General features: G+C 40.0%; 1 long non-coding RNA gene across 1 annotated transcript; it reads right to left on the bottom strand.

The window, feature by feature from the left end:
• Positions 1 to 1744: 1744 nt before the first annotated feature.
• LOC139034481 (uncharacterized) lies at positions 1745 to 19306 on the bottom strand. The gene is made up of 5 exons (XR_011487030.1): positions 19124 to 19306; positions 18127 to 18191; positions 15426 to 15514; positions 7922 to 8121; positions 1745 to 5903 (listed from the first exon to the last, which is right to left on the bottom strand). It is a non-coding gene; the product is annotated as an uncharacterized lncRNA (long non-coding RNA).
• Positions 19307 to 24359: the final 5053 nt, after the last annotated feature.

A 24359-nucleotide genomic window follows, 5' to 3' on the forward strand; every position in this document is an offset into this window, starting at 1 on the left:
TTCAGTTCAGTTCAGTCCAACACTCAGTCGTGTCCAACTCTTTGTGACCCCATGAATCGCAGCATGCCAGGCCTCCTTGCCCATCACCAACTCCCAGAGTTTACTCAAACCCATGTCCATCAAGTCAGTGTTGCCATCCAACCATCTCATCCTCTGTCACCCGCTTCTCCTCCCTCCTTCAGTCTTTCCCAGCATCAGGATCTTTCCAAAGAGTCAGCTCTTCGTATCAGGTGGCCAAAGCATTGGCATTTCAGCTTCAGCATCAGTCCCTCCAATGAACACCCAGGACTGATCTCCTCGCAGTCCAAGGGACTCTCAAGAGTCTTCTCCAACACCACAGTTCAAAAGCATTTGTTTAGGCTATTGTAAACCAGTAATGATGTGAACATCCAGGTGTTAAACTACTTTGTGTCTAAAAATAAGATTGATCTCTTCAAGAGAATGCGTGTTTTAGCTTCTACTGGGAAGAAAACCCTGCCTTTTAACTTCTTAAATTGCTGATGGCTTTCTTCTCTCTCCATCCTCCCCTGCCCCAGTTATCTGCAGAGCAGAAGAAACTAAGATGCTTGGTCGCATTTAGGACCCTGTCTTGCTGGCTGTGCTGTGGGGCAGAAACCCACAGGCCTTCTGAAGGTAGAGATGTTAATAGGAGCTGGCGTTCCCCCAGCGCAGTGTCGTCTTGCCCTCTTTCTTTGTCCCATGAAGACGCGGCCCTTTGGGAGTTCTCACTGATGTGGACTTGAAAGCTAAGTGGACAGTTGCTCAAGGGGAAGATTGTCTAGGCCATGAACCTGAGCCGACACCCTTGACACAGTGAGCCAGAGAGCGCAGCTTTGGAGCAAGACTGCAGGTGAGCGCCCCAGAAATAGCCCGCAGGATCCCCTTTGCCACTGTTTCCGGTGTGCAGGGCTGCTTCAGGAACCTCGTTTAAAAAGAAAGAAAGATTGGTGAGTCCTTACTCGGGCAGAGGCTATTCCTTGACTATGACCCAGAATATCAGCACAATCCCTCTGGTATCCTCCACACATATCATAGAGGAAGTTTGAACACTTCTTTAATTCAGAGTAGAGATAAACTGTTATCAGAATATCTAAATGATGGTGCTCTATTTCCTCTGGAACTCTACCCCATATCAAAGGAGAAGTAACATCCTGTAGATAAGAACCAAAGGAACACACAGAGATAGCAATGCCTGGCCTACTGGAACCCTGAGGTAAAAATAAAAGGAACCTATGCCGAAGTACTCCACTGCTATCATGGGAACCCAGGAAGAAGCTGAAACCCCAGACTTATGATTCTGTCAGTGTAACTAGTTTAGCCAAAAGACAGAGGCTGGAAAAAGCAAACGTACACGAAACACTGGCCTCTGAGCCCGAGGCTGCTTAGGACAACCTTGCAATGTGCCCTTTATCCCTGAGAAGTTCAGGAAGCCTCGCAGAGGTTTTGTGATTAACTCAAGAAATGTGTATTTTTCAAAAGACACCACATAGAAAACAAAGGAGGGTTTCGTCTTGTTTTGCAGTAAAGGTTGCTTGCTTTGCAGTAGGTAGCTTGGATTCAGGAATTGAAATAAACTAATATAAACTGAAAAAAAAAAAAGAAAGAAAGAAAGTGGTGAAACCAGGATTCGGTAGTGGTCTAACTCTACGGACTTTAATCTTACCTTCTCCACAGCGTTGCCGCTTGTAAACATACATTCCAATGCATAATATTTATTCAATTATTGAAAAATGAGTGCCTGCCATGTCCAAAGCAATCCAGCAGATGATGCATAAAGTAGTATGATTCATCTGTTATGGTCCCCGTCCTCAAGGAGTTCACAAACCCATAATACACTAACCCACAACAAATATCTCACATCCAAAAGTGTGCGCAAGGGGCTTGCCTGGTGGCTCAGAGGTAAAGAACCCACCTGCCAAGGCAGGAGACACAGGTCTGATCCCTGATCCAGGAAGACCCCACGTGATGTGGAGAAACTAACCCGCGGGCCACAATGACTAAGCCTGTGCTCTTGAACCCAGGACTTACAGCTGCTGAGCCCCGAGCCAGCACTGCTGAAGCCTGTGCGTCCTGGAGCCTGTGCTCCGTGAAAAGAAGCCACTGCAATGAGGAGTGCCAAGAACTGCAGCTAAAGAGGAGCCCCCACTCACCGCAACTAGAGAGAAGCCTGCAGCCCAATGAGGACCCAGCACAGCCAAAAATAAACTTTTTTTTTTAAAGTGAATGTAAACATATAAGTGTAAGATAGTGATTAAGTTGTACAAAGTGTGCGGGAGGGGCTATTGTCAGCAAGGAAGACCTTGGCTAAATTATCTTCAGGAATTTCCTTCATTGTAATAAAGAGAATCTTAGATCACAAGTTAGATTTTAGTACTCAGTTCAGTTCAGTCACTCAGTCACGTCCGACTCTTCGTAACCCCGTGAACTGCAGCACGCTAGGCCTCCCTGTCCATCACCAACTCCAGGGGTTTACTCAAACTCATGACTATTGAGTTAGTGACGCCATCCAACCATCTCATCCTCTGCCATCCCCCTCTCCTCCTGCCTTCAGTCTTTCCCAGAATCAGGGTCTTTTCCAATGAGTCAACTCTTCCCACGAGACGGCCAAAGTACTTGAGCTTCAGCTTCAACATCAGTCCTTCCAATAAACACTCAGGACTGATCTCCTTTAGGATGGACTGGTTGGATCTCCTTGCAGTCCAAGGGACTCTCAAGAGTCTTCTCCAATACCACAGTTCAAAAGCATCAATTCTTTGGCACTCAGCTTTCTTTCTAGTCCAACTCTCACATCCATACATGACTACTGGAAAGACCATAGCTGTGACTAGACCGACCTTTGTCAGCAAAGTAATGTCTCTGCTTTTTAAGACACTGTCTAGGTTTCTCATAGCTTTTCTTCCAAGGAGTAAGAGTCTTTTATTTTCATGGCTGCAATCACCATCTGCAGTGATTTTGGAGTCCAAGGAAATAAAGTCTTTCACTGTTTCCATTGTTTCCCCATCTATATACCATGAAGTGATGGGACCAGATGCCATGATCTTCATTTCTGAATATTGAGTTTTAAGCCAGTTTTTCCACTCTCCTCTTTCACTTTCATCAAGAGGATCTTTAGTTCGTCTTCACTTTCTGCCACAAGGGTGGTATCATTTGAATATCTGAGGTTATTGATATTTCTCCGGGCAATCTTGATTTCAGCTTGTGCTTCATCCAGCCTAGCATTTCTCATGATGTACTCTGCATATATGTTAAATAAGCAGGATGACAATATACAGCCTTGATGTACTCCTTTCCCAGTTTGGAGCCAGTCCTTTGTTCCATACCTATTTTTAACTGTTGCTTCTTGACCTGCATACAGATTTCTTAGGAGGCAGGTCAGGTGGTCTGGTGTTCCCATCTATTCAAGAATTGTCCACAGTTTGTTGTGATTCACACAGTCAAAGGCTTTGGCATAGTCAATAAAGCAGAAGTAGATGTTTTCATGGAATTATCTTGCTTTGTGTATGATCCAACAGATGTTGTCAATTTGATCTCTGGTTCCTCTGCCTTCTCTAAATCCAGCTTGAGCATCTGGAATTTCATGGTTCACATACTGTTGAAGCCTGACTTGGAGAATTGTGAGCATTACTTTGCTAGCATGTGAGATGAGTGCAATTGTGTGGTAGTTTGAGCATTCTTTGTCATTGCCTTTCTTTGGGATTGGGCTTCCCTGGTGGCTCAAAGGGTAAAGTGTCTGCCCACAATGCGGGAGACCTGGATTCAATCCCTGAGTCAGGAAGATCTTCTGGAGAAGGAAATGGTAACCCACTCTGGTACTCTTGCCTGGAAAATCACATGGATAGAGAAGCCTGTAGGCTACAGTCTATGAGATCACAAAGAGTCAGACATGACTGAGCGACTTCACTTTCATTTTTCAGTTTTTTGGGGAGTGAAAACTGAACTCTTCCAGTCCTGTGGCCACTGCTGAGTTTTCCAAATTTGCTGGCATATTGCATGCAGCACTTTCACAGCATCATCTTTTAGGATTTGAAGTAGCTCAACTGGAATTCCATCACCTCCACTAGCTTTGTTCATAGTGATGCTTCCTAAGGCCCACTTGACTTCACATTCCAGCATGTCTGGCTCTAAGTGAGTGATCACACCATCGTGATTATCTGGGTCATGAAGATCTTTTTTGTACAGTTCTTCTGTGTATTCTTGCCACCCCTTCTTAATATCTTCTGCTTCTGTTAGGTTCATACTATTTCTGTCCTTTATTGAGCCTATCTTCACATGAAGTATTCTCTTAGTATCTCTGATTTTCTTGAAGAGATCTCTACTCTTTCCCATTCTATTGTTTTCCTCTGTTTCTTTGCATTGATCTCTCAAGAAGACTTTCTTATCTCTCCTTGCTATTCTTTGGAACTCTGCATTCAGATCAATATATCTTTCCTTTTCTCCCTTGCCTTTCACTTCTCTACTTTTCTCAGCTACTTTTTAGGCACCCTCCCCCCGGGAACCATTTTGCCTTTTTTCCATTTCTCTTTCTTGAAGCAGGGCTAAGGCTAACAGAGTTTTACCAAGAGAACACACTGGTCATAGAAAACCCCTCTTCCAACAACACAAGAGAAGATTCTACACATTGACATCACCAGATCATCTGATTTCATCAATACCGAAATCAGATTAATTATATTGTTTGCAGTCAAAGATGAGCAGCTCTATACTATCAGCAAATGAAGACCGGGAGCTGATTGTGGCTCCGATCATGAACTCTTTATTGTCAAATTCAGACTTAAACTGAAGAAAGTAGTGAAAATCACTAGACCATTCAGGTATGACATAATTCAAGTCCAATACAAGCATACAGTGGAAGTGAGAAATGGATTCAAGGGATTAGATCTGATAGACAGACTGCCTGAAGAACCATGGATGGAAGTTCATGATCTTGTACAGGAGGCAGTGATCAAAACCGTCCCCAAGATTTTCATACTCTACAAAAGTAAATGACATGACTTTTTCTGGTCCACAGCTGTAGAGGAATTGTCAGGAACATGCTGCATCCCGATTGAAGTTAAAAAAAGAATAGCTAGTCATTTCATATTTAGACATTTCTACATATGATGACCACATGTGTTTTGAAGCATTTATTAATCAAATGTAAATAAGTGAATAAGATCAAACTCTTCACTAGCTACTTGGCTCTGATGAACTGTCATCACTTACTTCTGTCCTCTATAAATAGGTTAGGCACGATAACTTCATTTCATTGCCGAGGTATTCCACATCTACTGTGTACAAGGCATGGTGGCATGTCTGGTGGCAAGGCTTAGGGCACATAAAGGTGAGATAGGTCAGTGATTGCCTCAGGGGGGATTACACACTAGTCTAGAAGGCTAGTAAGTAAATGGAGTCATTTTCAACATAACCAAAAAAATGAGGAAGATAGCCCTTCCAATGGCTGGAACACCATCTGCCTGTATTCCTTTAATCTGGGCTGCAAACATGAGTAATTGGTATTCATGGGGTGATCCTCAGAGCTCTTTGATCATACCAAGCAAAACATGATATGAACTTTAGTAAGTGGACTCTGGTTATTTGTGTGAAAATTAAGGATGCTATCTTATATGTAACTATTCGAATTTTCATAATTTTCTTGGGCTATATTAAATCTAATATCATTTTTAGTGCAATAGCTTTCTAAGAGTTTGCTTTTGTCTTTCTTTGCCTTCGGGGTCCCAGTCAGCACTGTGATCTCCTCATTAGCTCTTTCTGCTTCTCAATCATTTCTTCCCATTTGATGTTAAAATTTCTTTTTTTATTTAATTTTTAATGGAGTATAGTTGATTTACAATGTTGGAAATATCTTGACATTTAAATTTTCATCTTTCCTTTCCAAATTTTGTCTATTGGAATGCTCCAGAGACCTGCATCAAAATAATAACAACAGTAAGCTCTATTTAAAAAACATTACTTAAATTATATGATCTTTCACAATTTCTAATTTCCCAAATTTTTCAGAAGTTGCTACAAAAAATCAGCTCAACAGGTGAAACACTGAGTATAAACTAATCTAACCTGGGAGTACTCAGGAAGATATTTGCATAACTCTGGCAACCCACCATTAAAGAAGCATTGCAAAAGTAAGGACAAGTGATCACACTTGACTACATGACTAGCACTTGTCATTCTAAAATGCCTCATCTTCATGTTTCTTTCAGAGGACTGATAAAAGAAAAATAAATTTATTAGTAGAACTTACGGCAAGCTGTCCTCTCCTTAGTATGGTAATAACTAGCTCAGAGCAATCAATAATCAATCAATAAGAGAAAAGGAGGAAATGATTCCTGGTATTCTATGAAGGGAATGAAATCATACACAAGGAAAACTATAAGCAGATTTTTCAATTTAGTGGACAGGCTGCTCAGACTTTCCATTGAAACATATGTTAAGCCCTGCTATTAACGGGGAGACAAAACGAACAATCTTTTCTGAGCCTCCCAGTCCATGGGGTCACAAAAGAGTTGAACAGCACCCTGCAAGTAAACAACAGCATAGACCTCAGGCTTGTCTTAGGCTGGATTTCAGTTCCAGGGAGAGCTAAGTCTTCGACTCAATTATCACAAAGTGGGAATGGAAAAGAGTTACACAAATGGTTTTTGAAACACTGCTATTAATTAAGATGTAAAAAAGAAGTCAGTTTAGTTCAGTTGCTCAGTCGTGTCCAACTCTGTGACCCCATGAACAGCAGCACTCCAGGCCTCCCTGTCCATCACCAACTCCCGGAGTTTACTCAAACCGATGTCCATCAAGTCAGTGATGCCATCCAGCCATCTCATCCTCTGTCGTCCCCTTCTCCTCCTGCCCCCAGTCCCTCCCAGCATCAGGGTCTTTTCCAATGAGTCAACTCTTCGCATCAGGTGGCCAAAGTATTGGAGCTTCAGCTTCAACATCAGTCCTTCCAATGAACACCCAGGACTGATCTCCCTTAGGATGGACTGGTGGGATCTCCTTGCAGTCCACAGGACTCTCAAGAATCTTCTCCAACACCACAGTCCAAAAGCATCAATTCTTCGGTGCTCCAGATCAGGAGAGTACAAACCTGGATTTCCTCAGCCAATGATAAAACCGCTGTTTCTTTTAGTTAGACATGCATCCTCACCCTCTCTATATTTTATTTCACATGTACATATATATCTTTAAAGTGTAACTTTAAAAAAAAATGCTATAATAAAGAAAAGCTAAAGTCAGGAAGATCACTGATTGTCCATGAATATGCCTGAATCAGTACAAGCTCTACAAGAGTAAACCCTGAAATTGATCTCTGCACCTTTCAGATATTCTACCATCTAATGTTTTTCCTCAATTCTTCGTGGTAGGGAAGGACAGCTGGCTACCCATTCCACTGCCTAGGATGAAAAATGACATCTGTTTACACCAAGAATTTCACAAAATGCAATTTAAACTGGATAATTTCAACAACAACAAAAAAAAATTGGCAAGGGATAATTTTAAGATACTGGGAACACTTTACACGGGAAGGAGTACCTGAGATATAGGTCACTAATAACGAAAGTAATTAAAGTATCACTTGAATTGCCAAGTATCCCAACAGTAAACCTGGAGATAGGTTCAAGTTAGAGAGCTTTTGACTCCAGCTAAGGGTTGACTATTTTCATTGTTGTTGTTTCTGAATTTTCCTCTTTTCTTCTTCATTGAAATAAGCTTTTCCGTTAGTCCTAAGATAACTTTACACTTAATACTCTCAAGTCAATCAATCGTCTTAGTTCTAAGACAATTTACCAGTTAACTGTTGACCAATGCGCCTAAATGATCTGTTAACCACAATAAACCTCCCAGTCAAAAAGTCTCCTTGTGATTTGTTTATGCCAATCTACACATGTTAAAATAAAACCAGAAGTTTATAAACAGGAGAAACACATACCTTGAAACTTTATGAGCAAAAAAGTGAATGAGATTAGAACAACGACTGTTTTGCCACAATACAAAGAGAATCCAGTGAGCCAAGAAAGCTGATCTCGTGTGTACAGAAGATCCTAAGTGGATTCCTGATGAAAGCACAACTTCAAAGAATCAGATCTGCCCTCAGCAGACACCAGGAGAGGCCTTGGTTAAGGTTTGTTCCTGGAAGAATGAAACAGAGCATTGCTTTTTAGAGTACCAAACTTAAACATTTCTGGACAAATGGCCCTCATTTTCTCATCAGCCAAAGATAAACAGGATAAATAGGATCTTCTCATTTTTAAATTTTAATTCTTAGAATTACCCAAACTGAACCTAGAACAGGGCTCTCAAGATATCTCAGCAGACCACTACCACCTGGGTACACATAAGAAATCCAACTTTGGGACCCCACCCATATCTACTAGATCTATAGATCAGAAATTCTGGGGAGATGGCCCAGAAATCTTTATTTCCACAAGCACTGCAGTGGATTCTGGTGTTGAGGTTTGAGACCCACTGAACAAAGAGGAGTTTTGCCTTTTCAAAGGCAAACCCAGATTGTAATAATTGTAACTAACTGAGTCAGGAACTTAGTTGGGTGAGGCTTGGCTATCCCTCCCATAAATGTCCCCTGGCATATACCGTGGCTACTAAGGATTCTATAATCTTTTGGTACAAATGAAGATTTATACTGCACCATTTCATTTGCTTCTGGTCCTAGGTAGCTGTTTAGGGTCTTCTGCTACTTATGAACTAGGAATAATTTAAAGCAGCTTAAAGGAAAATAAAAGTTTCCATGCATAAATGGTGTCTGGCCAATCTAACTTTTTATATCTTTCTCTTAGGCAAAGAGCCTCAAAAATATTGTGTTATTATATTTGACTTATTTGCATATACTGAACATTCTAAATAAACAACTTACATATTTTTTTACCCCAAATCAAAGGCCAGGCCAATATTTCTGGCTTTAAAATTATTCTTCAGCCAGAATAGAGTGCTATTGTTTAGTTTTGTTTTACAGATATCACCCAAATAAAACAATAAGCTACATCATGAGCAACATTAAAAAGAGATTCTATGATTCCTGCATTACTTTTTCTTCAGAAAATTTGCATAATCTTAAAATTCAAAAACTGCTTGAGGAAAATGCTGTGTAGAAGGAGTTGTAGAATACTCAATACATTTACAAGAGTGATTTAGAATCACAGCCATCTTCAGTATATCTCAGAACTTGAATGATACACAGTGCATAAAAACTGAATGTGCATGATGACTGAAGTGGGAAGCATTATCCTAGGGCAGTGGTTCTCAAAGCATCATCCTCAGATCAACAGCATCAGCATATGCAGGGAAGTTGTTAAAAATGCAAATTCTACAAGCCAGACCTAGTGCATCAGACACTCAGAGGATAGGGCCCAGTACAGAGGGCGTTTTCAACAGTCCTCAGGAGACTCTGTGCTCACCACAGTTTGAGAATTACTTTGATGTTGTTGTTGTTCAGTTTCTAAGTTGTGTCTGATTCTTTGCGACCCCATGGACTACAGCACGCCAGGCTCCTCTGTCCTCCACTGTCTCCCAGAGTCTGCTCAAATTCATGTTCACTGAGTCCATGATGCCGTCCAACCGTCTCATCCTCTGTCGTTTCCTTCTCCCTTCCTCAATCTTTCCCAGCATCAGGGTCTGTTCAAATGAGTCAGCTCTTCTCATCAGGTGGCCAAAGGATTAGAGTTTCAGCTTCAGCATCAGTCCTTCCAATGAATATTCAGGACTGATTTCCTTTAGGAGACTGCTTTGATCTCCTTGCAGTTCAAGGGACTCTCAAGAGTCTTCTCCTGCACCACAATTGAAAAACATCAATTTCTTCAGGGCTCTGCCTTCTTTAAGGTCCAACTCTCATATTCATTCATGACTACTGGAAAAACCATAGCTTTGATTATACGGACCTTTGTCAGCATAGGATGTGATGTCTTTGCTTTTTAATACACTGTCTAGGTTTGTTGTAGCTTTCCTACTAAGGAACAAGCATCGTTTAATTTCATGGCTTCAGTCAGAGTCTGAAGTGGTTTTGGAATGCAAGAAAATATAACCTATCTAGTCCTATGAAATCCGTGTTTTCTAGGACATAATGTAACTTTCTTATGCATTATGATACCTCCTCTTAGAGCAAAATTCTTGATTTATTCATTCATTCAGCTAGCATTGATTGACTACCCACTTGATGCCAAAGGCCGTGCTAGGCATCAAGATATGTTTATGAAGAAAACCACGCTTGTCCCTACCCACACTGAGCTTACAAACTATACTGTCTGGCAGAGGAGAAAAACACAAACAGTAAAGCAAATAAGGCTAACTATAAAGGAGGATTATGAAGCATGTGAACAGGGAGTAGGACAAAGTAAAATAGGGGAGGAAATTTGCTGTAGATGCACAACCTGTTTGTCTGCGGAGGTGACACTGGAAGGAAGGAACAGCAGGAGTGAAGGCCACCAATCAGGAAGGAGCCTGGGAGTGGCAGGACCGAAGGAGGGTCAGTATGACTAAAGGCAAGCAAGTCGGAGGACAGTGACACGATGTGAATTTGGAGACTCTGGAAACGAGTTTTCATTTTGTTTAATGTGCAGATTGTTCATTGTGTAAGGCTTTATTACGTAAGCAGCAACGGCAGATTTCCTTTTTCAAAGATCACTGTTTTGTTAAAGGAGGAAAGACCCAGCAGAGAGAGATGCATAGAGGAGAAAGAATCAGTTAAGAAGTTGCGGCAATAATGAGAAAGAGAGAAAGGAGGAGGAGGATAACGGGATGGTGATTGCTGAGCTGGAGTGAGGGCAGGGAAGGAAAGTGGAGGAAGGGGATTTGCATTCACTGACATCCCGTATGAATATCTAATACTGTGGGTGGGCTGCAGTTTTCTTCTTCTTCTATTTTTTTTTTTTTATTAGTTGGAGGCTAATTACAATATTGTAGTGGTTTTTGCCATACATTGACATGAATACAGCTTTCTAGCGGCCGCTATTCAAGGGAGATGCCGAGGCTACTGTCCTGCTCTTCCCGCCATATCCTCACCTAGATGGCCTCAGTTTCCCACCGCTGACAGCAGGAATGAACAGGAACATGTGTGAATACTACTTTTCCCAGAGTCTCAGACTGGAATACAGATATACCCATCATGACGAGGGTCGAGCAGGGCTTTAGTAAAAGTTTACCTAGTTTCTCCAAAGTCAGAATCTAAATGAGAGATGTATCCTTTTTCATTTGACCGGTCAAAGAGGACCTCACCTCCAGGAATTTGGATTAAATGTCCTATATGAATGCTCCCTAAGGCTACCGAGACGTCCCAAATACATCCCTTCGCTCCGAGGTCCCCCCTCCGTTCCTACTCCCTGCAGTCATTTCTTCCCTCTAGCAGTCCCGCTGATGCGCATCCTGATGCTGAAGCGCATCCTGATGCTGAAGCAACAGGAATGCAGCGGGACACCTAACGAAAGCCGGGTCCTCCCTAGGAGTGACGCCCAGGGGCAGGACCCGGGGCCTCTGTAGGAACACGGAAAGCTAACCTCTGAGGCAGTGTTAAAGCGGATGCTTCCTTTACTCACCTTCCAGTTCTTAGTAAAATCCAGTCACACCAAAGCCTTCTGTCGCTGGCAGCATGGTCTCTGATGCTCAGCAAAACGAGCACTGGCGAGGGCGGCTTGCGTAGGCAGGAGAAGGTAGCTGGTGGTTCCGCGCAGACCTTGGGAAGACGGCGGACGTGGCCGCAGCCGCCCCAGTGAAAGGCCGTGGCGGCCGCTCAGAAGTCTGCAGGGCCCCCGGCAGGCCGTCGTCAACACGGAGCCGGGGGATCTCTCCGGTCGACCTGTCTATTCCAAGCCCACTGTAAAGATACTTCTAGATGCCCGACGTGGATTGAGGAATTGAGAGGGAGGAGGTGGAGAATGAGACGGGAAGGCCATGGTCCCGCCTCCAGACAACGCGTGCCACTGCAATAGCTGGGAAACTTTTGCTGGCTGATTCTTTCAAATCTCCAGGAATAGAAAGCACCATATTTGTGTGTGTTTTCACTTAATATTTTCACTTTCTTTTTTCTCTGGGGCTTCCCAGATGGCACCAGTGGTAAAAGAATCCGCCTGCCAATCCAGGAGATGCAGGAGACACAGGTTTGGTCTCTGGGTGGGGAAGATCCCCTAGAGTAGGAAGTGGAAACCCGCTGCAGTGGTCTCGCCTGGAAAATTCCACGGACAGAGGATCCGGAGCGGCTGCAGGCCTAGAGATCACAAGGAGTCAGACTCAACTGAGCACTCACACGCACATGTATAGTTGATTTACAGAATTATATTAGTTTCAGGTATACACCATTTAAAATTATTATACAATATTATCTGTGTATATTGTGCTATACACCATATCCTTATTGTCTTTTTCTAAAGGCAGTGGTTTCCTTTGTTATGCAAACACTTTTAGGTTTAATTAGGTCCCATTTGTTTATTTTTGTTTTCATTTCTTATGCTACCAGAGACAAATCCAAAAAAAAAAAAAATGCTACAACTTATGTGAAAGGGTATTCTGCCTATGTTTTGTTCCAGGAGTTTTGTGGTTTCTGCTCTTAGAGTTAGGCTTTAAATCCCTTTTCAATTTGTTTTTGTGCATGGTTTGGAAGAATGTTTTAATTTTATTTTCTTATATGTAGCTGCCCAGTTTTTCCAGCATGACTATTGAAGACACTGTCTTTTCTCCATTATGTATCCTTGCCTCCTTTGTCATAGCTGAGCTGACCATAGATATGTAGGTTTGCTTCTGGGATGTCTGATCTGTTCCACTAATCTACGTGTCTGCTTTAGTGCCAGCATCAGGCTCGTTCCGTTGGTGTAGCTTGTCAGTACACCCTGATCGGGGAGCATACCACCAGCCACCATATTCTTATTAGGAGCTTTCTTCACTCATATGGTAAAGAAGTTTATTTAATAATACATGCTATTTTTATTTGCAAAAACTGCATGACACAGCAGCTATGCTAGAAAGAGCAATTTCACTACTTTTCTCTATTTTCCTCAGATTTTATGAGTATGTATGTATCCAGATAGGGCTTCCCTAACAGCATTAAAGAATCTGCCTGCAAAGCAGGAGACATGGGTTCGATCCCTGGGTAAGGAAGATCCCCTGGAGAAGGAAATGGGAACCCACTCTACTGTTCTTGCCTGGGAAATCCCTTGGACCGAGGAGTCTGGCAGGCTACAGTCCATGGGGTTGCAAAAGAGTCAGACATGACTTATCAACTAAACAGCAACAATGTACACATGTACATCACATTATATATATTATACATTACGTATGTACACATATGTACATGTATGTACATGTATGTATACTCCTAAGAAAAACGTGTGCATTCTTTTCAATACCATGCTCAAACTTCCCAATTCAAACTTCATAATGTTTGTATGAAAACAGTGAATTTCAAGAATTATATGTAACTATTCACCCAGATTTGAGCAACCTGGATAACACCATCAGTCATGCCAATGTCTGGTGTGGTTATGAACGTTCAAAGTTATATTTTTTATCTCTTGCTATAATAAATGTTCTGCATTAGTGTTTTTAGTTCCATTTGGCATTTATCCATTGTTATATATATACACACATTTTATATACACATATATATATATCAAACTTCATATGGCCAAAAGTATTTAAATTCAAAAATAAAGATATGCAACTTACTTATCCTGTTTTACTTGCTTTTCTGTTAATCATCTTCACATAGTAAATGACACCACTGTCCACTCAACTGCTGAAATAAAAATTTAGGTGCTTTCCTTGAATTTCTCCTATTATCCTTCTCTCCCTTTTAACTAGTCCATCATCAAGTACTGAAATTCTACATTTGAAAAGACATTCCTGAAAGGATCCAGTTCTAATCCAAGCCACTGTCACCTTCCCCATGAACTGGTACAGTGACATTCTAACAGACCCCCTTCTTCTGTTCTTGCTGCCTATGCTCCACTCATTACCCAGCAGCCAAAATACTATTTTTAAGAAAAAAAAAATAGATTATGCCACTACCTTGCTTAAAACATCCCAATAATGCCCATAGGCACTTTTTTAAAATTAATTTATTTATTTTAATTGGAGGCTAATTCCTCTACAATATTGTGGTGGTTTTTACCATACATCAGCATGAATCAGCCACAGATGCACATGTGTCCCCCATTCTGAAGCCCCCCCCACCTCCGTCCCCACCCCATCCCTCACGGTTGTCCCAGAGCACCAGCTTTGGGTGCCCCGCTTCGAGCATAAAACTTGCCCTGGCCATCTATTTCACATATGGTAACGTACATGTTTGGGCTTCCCTGGTGGCTCAGCTGGTAAAGGATCAGCCTGCAATGCAGGAGACCTGGGTTTGATCCCTGGGGTGGGAAGATCCCCTGGAGAAGGGAAAGGCTACCCACTCCAGTGTTCTGGCCTGGAGAACTCCATGGACTGTATAGGCCATGGGGTCGCACAGAGTCGGACATGACTGAGCGACTTTCACTTTCACTCACTTAATAGACATGTTTCAGTGCTATTCCCTGAAATCATCAAGTTGTCACCTTCCCCCACACACCACTTTGAATAACAACCACGTTTCTTTCTTCCTCTTACAAACCCCTACATGATCTAGTCTCCACCTGTCCCTCTGACCCGTGGCCTCAGACTCGCCATACTGCTTACCTCTAAATACACTTTGAAAGTGAAAGTGTTAGTCCCTCAGTCCTGCCCAACTCTTTGTGACCCCATGGATTGTAGCCCACCAGGCTCCTATGTCTACAGAATTCTCCAGACAAGAATACTGGAGTGGGTTTTCACTTCCTTCTCCAGGGGATCTTCCCGACCCAGGGATTGAACCGGGGTCTCCCGCACTGCAAGCAGACGCTTTACCAACTGGGCAACCAGGCAAACTCAATACACTTTAGCCCTGGGCTGTTCAAAATGCGAGTCACATTTCAACTTCAGTTCAAATCCATTAAACTTAACTAAAACGAAAAGCTCAGTTCCTCATTTGCTCTAGTTACATTCTGAGTGCCTGGCAATCATAAGTGGTTAGTAGCTATTAACGCCATACTGAACAGCTCAGAGACTTCTACAGTCACAGACAGTTCGACCGCACAGTGCGACTCGAGACAACTAGTATTCCCCACGTTTCCTGAATTTGCCGGGTGTGTTCCCACAACAAAAGCTTTATCCTCACTCTTCCTTCTCCACGCGTTGCCCTTTCCCAGTGTGTCCACACAAGTCCTTTTCACCTCTATCTCAGTGTAAATGTATTGCTATAGTCTGGATATCTGTGTCCCCCCACTATTCATATCCTGAAGCTGTAATCTCCGATGAGCTGGTTTTGGAAGTGGAGGCTTCGGGATCTAATTAGGTCATGAGAGTGAGCTGTCGTGAAGGCATTATTGCTCTTTTACACAAAGGCAGAGAGGTGGCCTCTCCACCATGTGAGGACATACCATTTGCTCCACTTGCAAACCAATAAAAGGGTTCTCACCAGACGCCAAATCTGCTCGTAATTCGATCTTGGACTTTCCAACCTGCAAAACTATGAGAAATAAATATTTGTTGCTTAAGCCATCCAGTTTATGCTAATTTGTTAAAGCAGCCCAAGCTGGCTTAGACAGTCATCTTCCCAGACCAGTTAGTCTAAAATCACCACCCAGGCACTCCTTTTATATGACCGAATATAAATTTCTACATAGCATTTTTAACTTTTTCCTATTTTTCTTGACAATTTTTTGTTTGTATTTTGTCTGCCTCCCCTATGAGAATTTAGGCTTCATGGCAATGAGACTTCATCTGTCTTTTGTTCACAGCTGTATCACTAACCTAGACTTGTATTTAGCAACTATCAAAAAATACTTGTGGAAGGAAGTCAGTAGGGGAAAATGTTACTATTCATAGTATGTATCGATTCCAACGTATTAATATTTAGAAGAAAACTTCTCAGAGAAAATAAAAAGCACCCAATATAAACATAATAGTGAAATTAATATATTCATTTTGAACTAAATTTAAAGTTGGATGATCCTATCCAGTTCTGATTCTATCTTGGATATATCATTTTGCTTCTGAGAACTTCTTTCTTATTTATAAAAGGAAGAATTAAGACTAGATCGAAAAAATTTCTTACAGTTCCAAAGTTTGTGTACTTCTGAAGGTACTGAACTGAGGGGACATACTAAATTCTCTTAATATATTGAAAGTACCTGTTCATGTAGTCTTTCTTATTATGTGAAATTTTGTGCATATTTTACCTGCGGTTTAAATCATCATCATATTATATGGTCCTGAGATGTCTAAGTGTTCATGAGTTAAAAATTTTAAAAGCAAATTTCATCATACTATATTACAGAAGTTTTGCTATTAAGAAACTAAGCTAGTCATTAAGTCAGAATTTGGGGATATATTCACATGAGGATATCAAATTAACCACAACTGGGTGATTATTTAACAATTGATCAGATCAAATTAAAACAATTGACTTAAATTATCCTGCTGTAGGCATGTCAAGTCATATGCATATAAAAAAAAAGTGAAAATAACTCTGTTCTGATGAGAACTTCTCTAAGTTTGGAAGCCACACTTATTTGTTCAAATAGAACAGGTTTACATAGCTAGGCTTTTATATATTAGGTCTTCTTAGGGGACACTCTACTTAAAAGAAATAAATTCTCCAAGGAACATATTTAGTAGGGCATCCATGTTACAATACTCAAAGAGTCCAACCTGAGGAGACTTCACATAGTTGATTCATATGAAGATTTTCTAAGGCCCTTGTGAGCCAGGGTTTCCTCATATTCCCGTTTGTATCTTCCCCAGGATTTACACATCACATTGAATACTCAATAAGCTACAAATATTTTAAAAATCAATATTTAAAAGGCAAATGAAGTAAAAGAGCATACAGTTGTTTTTTAGATGAAGCTATATAGCTTTGATGAAACTTTTGGCCATTCATAAGGCTTCTCTTAATTTTTCATGTCCCCCTTAGGCACTCAAGAAAGAGGCTGAGACTATTTTTAGAAAGAAATGTGGGCGGCATCTTCCAGTGCAGAGTCTTCAAATGAGAGCATAGTGATGAGATAAGATTATCTTCATATCCAAACTGCTGAATAAGAACAAGCTCCAAAAACAGAGAAAGGCCCACACTGCCAAAGATAGCTTGTTACTAGAGCATTGTAATACTTAAGATTTACTGCTTATTAAAATGCAAAAGGCCATTACATCCCCCAGAACAAATTTTGTGAACAGAGATGAACCTAGGAAGCTTTTAGCCCATTTCCTGAATCGTAAACAAAGAGCTCCATACACAGCAGCTCTATGAGATGTAAAAGGGAGTATATTATATGATCCTTATTGGATTACTCAAAGCCTCAGTGAAGCTCCTTTCAGAAGTGATATAAATCAAAGCTAACTGCTTCCACAGAAAAGCAATCAAGTTTTTAAGAGAATATCTTTGTTCCTGAGGTTGAACAGTAAGATTTAAATGCTTCTATTAGGACCTTTGCTTTGGAGCATACTTAAGTAATTATAAAAATTCAGCCTGGAAAAACACCTGGACAGACTCCCAAGGGAATTAAATCTTTTGGTTTCAAGTTTTGGATACTTTCTAGAAGTATTTCCCAATGTACCTTATGAAAACACACACAGAGAGACAGACACTTTCCTTGTGTATAGCAAAGTAGTATATTAAATAGTATGAGTTATAGAATTTTTCACATTTTATGTGCTTCTATAAAGAAGCAAAACTCTAAAAGAGCTTAGCATTTTGAAAAAAATTAAACCGAAAGAAAATGATTTGGGGGGAATATTAGAGATGTTTTAAAATGTGAAATCATTTCTTCTCCAGAATCTCTTACATAATTCAAGATAGAATTCCACAGACTTACTGAGAGATATCTTTAAAATGAGACAAAACAATAGTGACTTCCTGGCTAAAAATAATTTCCTGCAAGGTATAAACATCATCAGGGCATCCATAAGAAGGCTTTCAATTTCCTGTCTATCACTGCCTTGGGGTTGAATATTTAACAATACTCTGAATTTAAAAGCACATGCAAATCTTCTACTTTTTTTTAGCTGAATTTTGCCACTTAAAATAGTAGTAATCATTTTCTAGAACTGCGAGTTCAAAGAACTAGATTTGTCGCTTACCTGAGAATTTGAGCAAATCAAAGTACCTTCCGAATTTTGGAAATTTCTTTTTCCAGAAAATATATCTGAAAAATCAAATATGGGTTTTCCCATCAGAAAGTCTCCCAGAATGAATTATTGACTGGTACACTTTTGCCTATGACTTTGCTAGATTATGAAAAATGCAAACTAACCACAAGCCATAGTTTATGGCATCAAGGAGCCTATAGTTTAGTGGAGTAAGATAGCTTATGAAAATATGAGGAGAATATAAGATAATAAATACATGTTAAATCTTGGCAAGATTATAGGTGTCCTAAGAATTCAGAGACCTGAAAACTGGAAAATTGATAGGATTTATCAGGTTTGGAGAATTTGTCAAGAAAATGCATCATAGGTTGGACAGAGGATTTACACTCGATGTGATGAATTGTTCAGGGTAGTTGTAGGTTTTTGAGCCAAGAGTGACTGATGAAACTGACAGTGGAAGAAAATTTACTAGGTATCAGTATGCAGGAAGTCTTAGATGATACAAGAGCCTATGCTAACCAGAAGCTGAACACCATGCCTCAGGAGTAATACGCTAAAGGCCTGAGCTATGAGGTAGGTTGTAGGAATAGAAAATTGGCATTTGGACAGAAAAAAAAATGATAGGTTTTCATAACTAAGTGGGAATAGTAGAGAGTGATTATTACTGAGAATATATATTACAAGAGTTAATAGCCAGGTACTCATAAGACATAATAACCACTGTCCTAGTCTGTATTCTCCTGAAAGCACTCTCCTGAGGCAAGGGCCTGGATATAGTCATTTATTTGGGAGAAATTTCCAGGTGGGAAAAGTGAGGAAGTCAGGGAAAGAAGAAAAGCTAGTAAAGAGAATGGGCTAGTTAGCAAGGTGCATGAACACAGGGCTCAGTCCTGTTGGAAACCTTCAAAGACACCATAACTAGCATAATTCCGAAGAGTTACCCCACCAAAAGCTAAAAAGGCTGGTGAATTTCCTCTGGCTCGCGTACCATTGGTGGAGAGTGGCTCCCGGGGGCACCGTCTGCCCCACGCTTCCGCTCTTCAGAGGCGGGCCTGCCTGGGGGCTGGGCAGCCACTCTGCCCTGGAGGAAGCCCCGAGTGCAGAGCAGAGGGACTCGGCGTGCAGACCTGAAGTGCGGCGTTAGCAGTGGCGCCTTATAACGACCGCTGCCCTCAAACCGGGACCCAGAATGCCCCGCGGAGCGGCCTCTGTGATCACACGGGTCGTCAGACGCCGCAAACAAGGGCGCCATATTGAAGGAAGCCGCAGGAAGAGATGACGCTTAGCAATTCACAGCTCGGGTTCTGGATAATTCGTAATTATCACACTATTCATTTGACAAATAAACAATATTATTAAAATATTTATAACTATTCATAACAACTCATAATTCTGGATAATAACTCATAACTCAGGTTCTGAGGAATTCATAACTCAGAGATCTTTGGGTAGGAAGTTGCGGTACTCCGCTATGAAACTTTGAATAAGTTCCTTCCTCTAACTTCCTCAGTTCTTACCTAACTTACATCAATGTTATAAGAATTCAATGAGTTAGTGCCTATAAAATAATTAGGTCAGTGCAAGAAAAGGGCTCCAAAATGTTGGGTCTTAGAAATACTGTTAAATTGGAGTCCCTAGGAAACTTTCACAAAAAATTTAAACTAGTAGCAGTTTTCAATACAGGACACACAAAATTGAAATCAGCATTTTGTTATGCATTTTTATCCTAGTGACAGGATTGTTGATGGCCCCAATGAAAGTACTTAATAAAGCTCTGGAATAATACTAGCGAAGAATGTGCTCAGTAGCTGAAAACCACCTCGTCCAGTTAAAATCCTCACTTGCATCGAATGACGGTAAAGAACACTCCGCAGTCACCGCCCCCATCTCCTGTCTCTTACAAATGCTCTGATCTCTCTTCGGAACTTTACAGGCAGTGCAACGGTGTTCTCCTAAGAGGCTGAGATGCTCTCAGCGCCAACCAGGATAGTGTTTACTCGGCAGCCACAAAGACTTTTCCTAAAGTAAGCTCTCTGATTTTCAGACTTGACAGAGAACTGCTATCCATTCCAAGGATGACAAATGCATGTCACTAGTTCCATGATACACTCCAACCTGTAGCAAATAGTACTAAGGGAACCAGTTTTAAAGCTAAAGATCAACTAAAAGCAATTTGCTTGCTTGATCATGGTCAGGGTCCACCTCCTCCTTCTTTTACTATAAGTCTCGAAGCCAGTAAGTTCTGTGGAGGTACAACAACAGTTCAGCTGTAGGAATTCCAGGGAAATATTTACAGACATGTAAAGGGAACAACAACCCACTCCAGTAGTCTTGCCTGGAGAATTCCATGGACAGAGAACATGGCAGGCTACAGTCCACGGGGTTGCAAAGAGTCAGACATGACTGAGTGTCTAACACATACACATGCAAGACAAACGTCCAGAACACAATCTTATGAACTATTAGGCCCAAAAATGACCTGTGTCACCCACACTTTTTGTTATAAAGGGAAGAAACAGAAGCCCAAACATATTAAATTCTTTGCCCCTCGTCACACACTGATCCAGAACCAAAAAGACCACATAGACTTCATTCCACATATTCTTCTGCCCTCCAAAGCCTCCTGCCCCAAGTTGAACCATACATTTCTGCAGGGTACTGATAAATGTGACAAGTTAGATTGAGCAAGAATAACAGAATGACAATCACAACAATAATAATGCCAATCACCATTTCAAAAGTTTCAAGTAATGGTTAAGTCCTAAACATTAACAGTAAAAGCAGATATTTCGTATTTTCATCCCATAAGTACTCATCATGCCTATATTATGCCTGGCGCTTTGAGATATAGCACTGAATAAGAAAGTTACAGTCTCTAAAATCTATTTTAGTGATTTTATTTTTATAACTGTGTACTATTACAAGTCCATGTCCTTATGAATAAGAGCAAGAACAGATAAAGCTCATTGGATTCCAAATTGATGCTCCAATGTGCCTGCTACTTAAGCTTTTCCAGGCAAACCTACATAGTCACACAGTACAGAAAAACTGATAAAAATAACCTTTACAACTCGGTCAAAGTTTACAGTATGGACTATCCTAAATTTGCTTTGTATTGGTTACATAAAGCTACACTAAGTCTAAAAACATTTGAAATTATGGTCCTTTAGAGATATTTTTGACAAAGGTATTCATCAAGTTATTTTTAAGATTATTTCTGAACTTAAAACCCTGTACAAGTAGGAACATTTTTCTTTGACAAAATTAAAATATAAAATGAAAGTTACCTAACAGTGGTTCTAAATATATGTAGTGTCAGGAGGTTTTTACTTTCAAATCAATTATCCAAGTTTAAATGAGCTCTTTTTCATTAGCTGGTCATTTTTCTAGATTATATATGAAAGTTGTAGAAAGTTATTACAAGAATTTTCTTTCCTTTGGGGCAAGAAAATATTAGGAAATGCATTTATTAAAGATTTCAGAAAAAAAAACTGTGTTCATTTTAACTTTTCTTACTGATTTCCTTTAAAATTGAAACAGTCTAGGAATCACTCATACCAAGAGAAGGAGTAGTGTTTTCACTTTTTTAAATTATTATTATTTTTCCCTTTTTGCATGATTGACAAACTGTTTCTAAAATGTATAACTAAATGTAAAGAACCTAGAAGGAAAAAAAATCAATCTTGAAAAACAAAACAAATTAGAGGACATACACAACCTGATTTCAAGGCTTACTAAAACAAGGCTAGAGTAATCTAGTCTGTGTAGTATTGACCTAAAGACAGATAGACAAACAGACAAGAAGAACCAAATGCAAATTCTAGAAATAGACCTACACTTAGGAAACTACTTGATTTTTAACAAATGTGCCAAAGGAATTTAATGAGGAAAGAAAACTTTATGAAAAATAGTGTTGGGAAAAAAAAGTGAACTGACACCATCTCACACCATTTATTAATTCAATAGAAAATATAGATGTAAATATAAAAGCTTAAGAGTCGGACACAACTGAGCGACTTCACTTTCACTTTTCCTTTCATGCATTGGAGAAGGGCATGGCAACCCACTCCAGTTTCTTGCCTGGAGAATCCCAGGGACAGGGAGCCTGGTGGGCTGCCGTCTATGGGGTCACGCAGAGTCGGACACGACTGAAGCGACTCAGCAGCAGCAGCAGCTAATACCTTTGGGAAGCAAACAAAAGAAAATGTCTTTACAACCTTGGCCTTACAAAATTTTTTGTTTGTTTTTTTAATACAAAGCACAGAAAACACTAAATCATAAAATAAAACAACAGATGAAACAGCCTACCCCAAAGTTAAAAACCTTTGCTCATCAAAGTAAATGGCGAGTCACATTTGGAAAAGGGCTGTTCTCCAAAATATATAAAGAATTTCAGCAACTTAATAATAATTAAAAACAAAGAAAGAAGCCAGTTAAAATGGATAAAAGTCTTGAACGCTGTACAGTCCAATAGGCAAACAACAAAGCCTCAGCATTATTAGACGTCAGAGAAATACAAATTTAAACTACATGAAGATATCTGTATATACTCACCAGAATGGCTATTAAAATATCGAGAATGCCAAATGAATAGGGAATGGAGCTCATATATTGTTTGCCGACATGAAAAAAATGAAACAACCACTTTAGAAAACTATTTGAAAGTTTTCTATAAAGTTAAAATGCACCTATCCTAGTAACTTTGCTCCTAGTGACTTACCCTAAAGAAGTAAAGCTAACATCCATAACCAACAAGACAGATTAAAGAATGATCACAGCCATTTCATTCATAAGAGCAGAAGTTTTTGATGTTTTTGTTTTTTAATGCCCATCCACAAATTCTGTATTCAAACATTAGACTACTACTCAGCAATAACAAATGTACAGGCTGGTGATCACAACCACTGTGTGAAGCCAGACACAGAAGAGTATGTTCCATATAATTCCATTTATATAATGTTTTATGACAGATAATTGAACTATGGTGATAAAAATTAAAACAATTGAGTATTTGGGCTACTGAGGAGGATTAACTAGCAAGCAAACATAAGAATTTTCTCAAATGATAAAAATATTCTATACATGGTTGTTGATGTGGCTTACATGGATGTCTGCATTTGCCAAAATATATAATGTATTCTTTTTTTTTTTTCTGTTTTATTTTTTTATTTTTTATTTTTATTTTATTTTTTTTCCATTTATTTTTATTAGTTGGAGGCTAATTACTTTACATCATTACAGTAGTTTTTGTCATACATTGAAATGAATTAGCCATGGATTTACATGTATTCCCCATCCCGGTCCCCCCTCCCACCTCCCTCTCCACCCTAACCCTAATGTATTCTTAGAAATGGCAACCCACTCCCATATTCTTGCCTGGGAAATCCTATGAACAGAGGAACCTGGCAGGCTACAGTCCATGGAGGCACAATCAGACACCATTTACAAATAAACAACAACAGACAACAATGCCAAACTTTGATGTGGTTTTTGCCCTTGTTGCTGATCACACTGTTATTGATCATACTGTACACTTAAGACATGTGCATTTTGCTCTGTGTCAAATATATTCAATTTAAAAGGGAAAAAAAAAGGGAAAAAACCTTGATGAACATTAGAGATCTCTTCTTAATAGCTCACATCTTCTAAACATGTATTAAACAAATAAAAAAAGAGTGTTGAGTTTTATTGGCCTGTTTTCCTCCCTTCATATGAAGTGTAACCGGTCCTTTATTGCCATTCAGTGATCAGCCTCTAGGACTGGAAACCACTGAGAAGAGCTCTAAATGACCTTAGTTCCTAAGATTTAGTGAAACAAACCTAGCTTGTTATCAGGTGAAATATATTTGAATTTGTTTTTAGCCAAACAAGTCACATGGGGTCGCAAAGAGTCTAACACGACTGAGCAACTAAACTGAACCAAGTCGTAACTTTCACATTATGTTCTAATGCTGAACAAAAATTTCATCCTAGTGCTAAATTTTATGCCAAAATAGCTTTTAATAACTTAAAATATGATTGTGTGTTTCTGAACATCTTTGATTAGCTATTTACTAATCCTACCTTAAACACTGACTACATTTACTTTGCATCTTTCACTTCCCAACTACTCCTTCATATCATTATTTGCAAAAAATTAGCAAATCATGATTTCCCATTTAGCCATATTTGTACACACTAGGTGATTTGGGCTACCTTTACCTATGATTATTTATTAAAAAAAG

The sequence above is a fragment of the Odocoileus virginianus genome, chromosome 3 (assembly GCF_023699985.2).
Source record: "Odocoileus virginianus isolate 20LAN1187 ecotype Illinois chromosome 3, Ovbor_1.2, whole genome shotgun sequence".
NCBI lineage: Eukaryota > Metazoa > Chordata > Mammalia > Artiodactyla > Cervidae > Odocoileus > Odocoileus virginianus.